Below are 8,047 nucleotides of genomic sequence, written 5' to 3'. Positions count from 1 at the left end.
GGAACAGTGAGTAGTACATGCATAGCTATATAGCGCGGGACCCCACGGCGGAACTAGAAGAACAGGTTTGGACGCCCGAGGCTGAACACATTTACAGAGATGGTGAAATGGTGTATGTTACAGTTTAACAGTCTTGTTGATTTTAGTCCTGCGCTGCAATAATAATAAGACAATACTCATCTTGCTGTACTATTTTATCTGTCAGAAACAAATCAACAACTGTCAATTCACAATATGAACGAAATCAAGCGAATAAACAAAAAAAAAAAACAAAAAAAGTACTAATATTACTATCACACAACCTCTTATGTCACACCCGGTACCAGTTTACAGTCTGAAGCGTTATCAATGTCTATTGATATTTGGCAGAAAAAAAAAATGCCGCAACTGAAGTGACAGGACGACTGAGAGAAGTGTTGGAATGTTACGTTATCATCCGGTTACCCTTCTTCAGTCAAGCGACCTGGCACACCGTCAAAAGTGAATCATTGTCAAAAACACGTAAATGACAGGGCGTTTTTCTGTGGTTACAGCGGAAGTCTGTCACAAACATTTTTATGTTAGAACGTGTTCAGGTTTATGACTGAAACAATGTTACAGAGTACATGTATACATAACTTCTATCTTATTGGCAGGCTTACATTTAAGCAAACCTTCGTACACATCTCTAACTCAACTCGAGAAGAATCCGACGTTGGCTTTCTGTAAGATCTCTAAAATTCCATTTTGAGGAACATACATAGAAATCCAACTGTTGAACATAGGACCGAATGTTCCCCGGTCCACAACCTCTAATGACATAAATGGCTCGTGTCTGCAAACGGATGCTTCACCAAGGTTGATAGTTACAACATGATGGTAACATCTTGAAATGTACTATATAATTTTAAGGCCTTCAGAACAACACAATAGCATGCTGCGCAATGTAAAACTAATTAATGAATACAAAGCTAAAGTGGTAAACTTGAATGTACTTTGAAAAGGAAGCTGTTGACGACAGTAGGCTGGTTCTAGATACATGTATTGTTGGCGGTTCCAAAAATTATGGGACCCCTCAAGTAGCTTATTTTGGTGCTATTTCAAACGCTTCAAGTATGAAATCATGACGAAAGTGTGCTAAGAAATGACGGTAAACGTCAATTTCAGACAGATTTCCTCATCCAGAACATTTTGTTCGTTTGCTGTCCTGAAATTACATTGGATGCATTTAAAAATGTGTATGTGTGAGAAAGTTGGGTGGGAAACAGGAAGGGGGATGGGACGTCATAATAGAACGTGAACTATTTCCCGGGACACACCTGTACTAAACACTCACGTACGGTACAGCAACAATAACAGGATGTCAACATGTCATGGTCAAGGTATTTTAGCGTTAACTCGGGAAGATGAGATTTGATGTCCTTTGTTTCGTGTGGCTACGTGAAGGAAACGACATTGAACTTTGATGAAAATCCGGATCTGGGTATCTCTTTAGAAATTTTCTTTAGATTGAACTTACAAGCATTTGGTGTACAGGTTGGAAAAATTGTGAAGATATGTATTTTCCTCACGGGTGGAAAAAGACGAAAGGGGTTAAAGGTAGAAATATGTTCGTAGGCAAACAGTCATTGGATGTCAACATCACCTGCCTTAACCGTATTTCCTAAATTATAGGGAAGCGAATCCGCCCTTACATCTAGAACATGTTCTATTGTACTGTCATTATGGTTCGACGTACCAGAGTTGTTTATACTCAACGAATGAAGCCTGGCTACTTTGTGTTGAGAGTCTAGAATGGGAATTAGAAGTAAAACGAAGTGATTAAGATTTATAGAACTTTATTGCACGACAGTCCTGCACTGTACAATGTATGGTAACAACTTCTGATGTATAGAAGAAAAACTACTATCTAATTACCTAATCACTAAGACAATAAGGACTAACATAAATCTTTGATATAGTGTTAAAGTCGTGTACATGTGGGGCTGATCATGAGTTTCGGTATTTTTTCTATATTTGAAGTTAGTTCTCTGGAAACTTTCCATACAATCTGCACACAAAGACAGTTTTGTTTGTCCCGTAGCTAGGATCAGTCGAACCCTCGAAGCGAATGGTAGATAGGATCTGGCCAGGATTGTTGTTATTCTGTGGGTGTCCTTGGTCCGTCTGTACCCAGACCGGAGCAAACAAAGTAAAGAAGCAGCGCCGACATGACAAGACGTGACATGGCTGAAACATGAAGATCGTTTCTCATATAGAACCTACATGTCCATACAGAAAATGTCACACGAAATTTCGTTCTGTAAATGGTATTCTGTCTAGACCCCAGTCTTATGCAGGAGAGCAAGATTTGCCTGTAAGAGTAACAGGGTGCCCAGATTTTCGAACAAAAAACAAATCATGAGTTCTAATTTTAGACAAAAGACAATATGCCAGACAAAACTCGGGAGAAAAACTACAAATCTTTCATTCACTTTAGTACCTGGAGCGTAGCCAAAGAGTTTACAGTTTGCAAATTAGCTGCTATGTCTCCCTTTTAGTTTGTGTTTCATATTATCGAGGTGCGAGCATTGACTTGCAGCCTTGAAACAGGCCCTAAATTATTTTCTATTCGGGTCCCATTATATTATCTGGCTAATTTGCGTGGCATAACAAAGGCTAACGCAATCCCAAACCGTACTTCAAGGTTGTCTGGGAACCCTGGGCTCGAGAGGGGTTTTCAGGGGGACGAGACCAGGCGAACCTGAGCGAAGTGGCTGGAAGGGAAAGATTATTATCTACAATCTCCACATTGTGTTAGGGACACAAATCATTAACCAATGATATTTCAGTATTAAGGGTGTTACTACACTAAGAAACAGTCATCATTAGACTAATCCATATGGATATGGAGTGGTTTTGAGCCAATTTCTAGACTATTATTTTTCTCCTCGCCAGATACTCGAGTCTATCTCCAAGCAGATCTTTTAGTGGCTGCAAGGCAGTATCCCATTTGGAAGACCGTATTATTGGCAGGACAGTATTCAATACGTTTTAATAACTGATCAGTGCATTATGCACTGGAAAGGTATATAAGTGAGAACTTCTTGTTACTTGTGTCATTTAGCCTCTGTACACTTGAAGAAGCCACACAGGCGACACCGGTCGTGTGACAGGCTGAATAAAAGTTCTAAACGGGAACTATGCGGCTCCAGATGTCTTACTGAGGGACGACTGCGTGTGCAAGATGTCGGTTAGCTGAGGAATGAATCCCCCCGAATTCACAATACGTTTTAATAAGAACTTTTATAGCTGGCGAAAAAGATACCATTACAAAAAAAAACATTAAAACACGTCAAAAATAAGTTGAAGCCTAAACCTCTGCGTGGATAGTACCTACTAGTCTCCACCAGACTTCTTTTGCGGGGTGAATAAATCGTAGAAATCTCGGCGCCGGCCTCGGCGGGGAAATGGAGCTTCTCTGGCCGGCTACCTTCTCTGGCCAATTAATACCCTTTTTTAGGCCGATTTCTACGACTTATTCACCCCGCAAAAGAAGTCTGGTGGAGACTAGATAGTACCGAAGAGCTCGAGGCAGGTGCCCAAAAGGCCAATCATGCAGAAGAATGAAAGACGTCGCCTTTGGCTTGGACCTTTCCCCTCTTTAGTGGAACTTAATAGCTCTGAAAAGCTGGATGAGCCAGGTGATTGGCCGTAACCCACTTGCGACAAATCTGCACACATTTTGTCGATTTTAGAAACCTAAAAGCTGCGTTTGTTGACTGATAGTTGACACGAAAGTGGAAAAGTTGTGAAAATGACGGAATCTGGTGTTCTGGTCTTCGTCCGTTCGCTTCATCGAACACGAGAGGGCTTCTCGTTATTCGCCTCACGTCGTTGGCGCCCCGGGCAAGAAATTCTTTTCACAGGCGATCATTGTCCGGCCTACATTCAATTATTCTGCTACGGGAGGGGAGAGGGCCTCGCTTTGTCTAACTTCTCCCCCGTTTTTTCCTACCAACTTGTGAGAAGGTCGGCAGGAAGGAAGCGATGAGTCAGTCGGAACGGGCGATGTCTGGCGGGCAAGATCATCATCCAAAACACTCTCCCGATTTTTGGTAGAAACATTTTCAAACTGGTCTTACGCTTTGTTGACGAAATTTTTTAGTCTTTTTCTCCTTCAGGCTATTTCTTTGCCAGGTGCCTCATTTGTTAGATCTGTCACTCTTTTTACTCACAGAAGCTTGGCCGAAAGTCCATCTGATGTCACGACCCAGATTGCTTTGGTTGACGAAACATGAACTGTGGTTGTCTGGTGTCTGACTGACCAGTCTAGCGTATGGAGGGTTTATAAGTGTGATTGTGTACCCCATGTTTAAGCTGAGTGTTATTCATAAGGCGTTATCTATTGTGTAGTGCCCTCCCCTCAGGCAGACTGCACAAAGACCGGGTAACGAGGGGCGGGCTGGACAGTCCATTTGAAACTTTTCATTAAAACAAACCATTTCGCAGAATTTAACGCCCTCAAAACGGGCGATTATGTACCACTTCTGATAGGTGTAACTTCTCTTTTCAATCGTCGGCCAATTTGGTGAGCACGTTTTGAACAAAAGACGAATTTCTGGACGGCTGTCAAGTGTATGAAATATGTCGATACAGACTATCTGCTTTACACCACGGTTGTGCTTGTTGTAGCGTATCACACCAAAACAATCTGTTGCGCACAGAACTCCAGTCCAATACATAGTATGTAATCGTATGTTCTTCGTATGATACATACACAAGTGTTGACATGCCTTGATGATTTCTTAAATAAATAATGAGAGACCCCCATCTTAACGCGTAAAAACAAATCGCCCTGGGTTGTTTTCAACTGCGGTTCGGGCATTGTTGATCAATCACAGCGCCTCCCTGTGGACTGTTACACCGGCAAACTCTTACAGATGATGCAAACACTTCGTCAAGGGGGTCACCAATGTACTGTGGCAGTCGGGAGAGTTCTGAAGACGATTTCATGGTTATTTTTGAAGGTAGAAGACGACAGATGGGGCAGGGGGTGGGCACGGAGCTAACAAGTGGTCGGACCGGTCGGCTGGCCCAACCCGCGGCCTACATACCATATTAACTGTAGCCTCCGTATCAGGCTTATAGAACTGGGGGTTTGGTGGTCTTCGGCTGCTTTCTGATTAACCCAAACGGGGGTAATTCAACCAGGCCGGCTATGTTGTTTATATGCAATCAGAAAATAGCACATAAAAGCTCTCAAAGACCCCCAAACTCCCCAGTTTTTGGCATCTTATGGAGGCTAATTAACTGGCTGTGCCCCGGTCGCCACTCACCCAGGCACAATCTCACACAAGCGAGACGTTCTTTCTCATTAAATGTCTAACAAGCAACAGCCAACATCGCGTCAACATACGTGGAACGGCGTCTACACATGTTTGCCATGACACTGACGTTGACTTGTCGCCACCTTTACGAGCGGCGGAGTTGTTCAAAAGTTCGTCTAAAAGCAGGATTCATGCCCCGACGCTTGTAGTGAATATTAGCTTGACCTTTTGCAAATACACGCTAAAAAGTCTGTTGCGAACACCAACGCAACAGGCATAACACAACTTAGACTTAAAAGCATGTTGTGTAAGTATGTAAATCGCCTATTGAAACATTGTCGACGAAAAGGCCGAGTAATTGGATATTTTAAACCTGAAAGACCTTCCTTAAGAACAGAAAGAGTAGAAGCAACTACAGAAAACACGAACATCTACCTGGTTATAGACCTTGTGATACTTCAGTACTTGAGGGGTACGGTGAGAAACGTCCCGTGTGTGATGTGGCGTCGGTCGGCACGTCCAGGTGAGAACTAACTCCAGGTGTGTCGGGCAGAGAGAGGACGTACCCCGGCCCGCCTCTCCTGACGCCGTGTGACTGTACTGTACCGACGCCTCGCCTCAGGAAGTCGACCCCTGTGCACCGGAATATTAATGAGCTGTGCCCTCCCCTCCCCTTTGTGTGGGGAGACCTGGATGATTGAGCTGCTGTAGCCTCCGGTGCAGGCTCTTCGACGGACGTTTTAGAACCTACTCTCCAAGCAGAGGCTTGGGTTTGCTGTTATTTTTAGCGTGTTTTTAGGCTTTTTTTTAATCGGGGTTTCTCTTTTGCACTGAATTTTGGGTTTGGTGGGAAAAAAAATCAGTGCAAAAGAGAAACCCCGATACAAAAGCCTAAAATCACGCTAAAAATAACCCCAAACCTCTGCTTGGTGAGTATTAGAACCGTCGTTTTCGTTTATTAGTGCTGTTTATGAATGCGGTTTTTATAACTGGCGAAACATCAAGTACGACATCCGCTGCAGGACCAAAGAAAGTCGCTAGGGGACCAAAAATCTAAACTTGTTTGAAATGTCCAGACCTAAGTTACTAGTAAGTTACATGCCAAATATATCAAAATACTCAAGAAGCTGTCTCAAAGTTTCTTGTAATAGTCTTTCCGTACATTTTTGAGTTAATCAGAACACGTTGGAGACGTACAGGAAGTTAAGAAGGGCTTACATCGGGGGGAAGAAAAACAGAGACTCGCATCAGAACTGAGACGTTTTAAACGCATAGCTAAGAATAAGTATAGGGCGTAGTACTTCATGGTCTTTTAAGACCGACAAATGCCTACTACTTTTTTGAGTTAATTCAAAACCACAAACACACTCTGCTGACAACATGTTAGCCTTAAGGTAAGCTTGCTGGCGGAGACAATGAGAATATTTAAAAACGTGCCCGGAGAAGTTGTTACTAGAAGATTCTTTCATCAGTGACAAGTTGGAAGGATAAGGATACTGACCTCCAAATTTTCGATGGCTATCAGTCCATCTTGTGGAGGTCAGTATCCTTATCCTTCCAGTTTGTCACTGATGAAAGAATGTTCTAGTAACTGTATCTATGCGTGGCAAATGAATCTCTTCAACGATGTGCCCGGAGAAGTCTGACCTTCAGGCTACCCGCCATGGTTTATTGAGTTGTGCAGGGAGATGCCATTTTCTCTAGGGTATTCAGGGAAATTATGTCATACCAGATGGTATATAGGTACAACATGTACACAGTACGGGAGAGTGTCAGTCATCTCAGTTCTTTGTCTGCCGTTATCTAATAAACAGTAGAGTACAATGAGTGCGGGTCATCGCGCAGGAACTGAGGGATGATCTGTTATTGTTTCCTGACAGCCTGGCTGTGACGACTACAACACGACCTTTTGACATATAAACAGTAAGGGTCCCAACATTCTACACAGAACTCATTCTTTCCTAGAACTATCACAGAGTGGAACTCATTGTCACCAAGTACAGTAGGGGCATTGTCATTAGATAGCTTTACAATGTCTAGAGTTAGAAGTTCAAGGGTTAGGTGTAACAAGTCGATCGGTGTAATATAGCCAGCTGCCGCCGCGCCGCGTGCCCGCGAAGCTGGTGTGTTACGCCGAAATGCGGTTATACCGGCTATACAGATACAGATACAGACCATCATGTTGGCATCATTGTGAATCTGAGCACGTTTGTATGCAGTTTGCTTACACTTTCACATCTATTTAACAACCTAGGTGCCTAGGTTTCTAAATAGTATGGCTTTTGAAGCAAAATCAAGACTATGCTAGTTCTTAAAAGATGTTTTTCTCAACGTTTTAAAATAAATTATACAGAGTTACATGAACCAGTATTGAGACGTTAAGATGTTCCAAAGTACAGCTACCTGTTTTGTAAACGTACGGAAGAATAGAAGGGTGAAAGTCGGTAGGAAACCGGGATGTGAGGATGTCGGTGTAGATACAAAGGAAGTACTGGATAGTTTCCTCCATAACATACAACTGACATGCTACGATGTGCTTTGTATGAGTGATAATGTGCTATCCTGATTTATTTTGCAACAAATGCAGATGTATTGTTACCGCTTGTGACACTGCCAATATGTTGTCTATTGCACCGTGATGTACTGAAATACTAGCCTCTACCAGGCTTGAGGTCGCGGCTGGAAATAGTAGAAATTGGCCAAATAGAGAGATAACACGCCGAGCGAGTTTAGCCATCCAGTTTACAGTTTGCCGGCCC

Source organism: Branchiostoma belcheri, unplaced genomic scaffold (genome assembly GCF_001625305.1).
Source record: "Branchiostoma belcheri isolate BF01 breed outbred unplaced genomic scaffold, Haploidv18h27 scaffold42, whole genome shotgun sequence".
Classification (NCBI taxonomy): Eukaryota; Metazoa; Chordata; class Leptocardii; order Amphioxiformes; family Branchiostomatidae; genus Branchiostoma; species Branchiostoma belcheri.
This window is presented reverse-complemented; position numbering follows the sequence as displayed.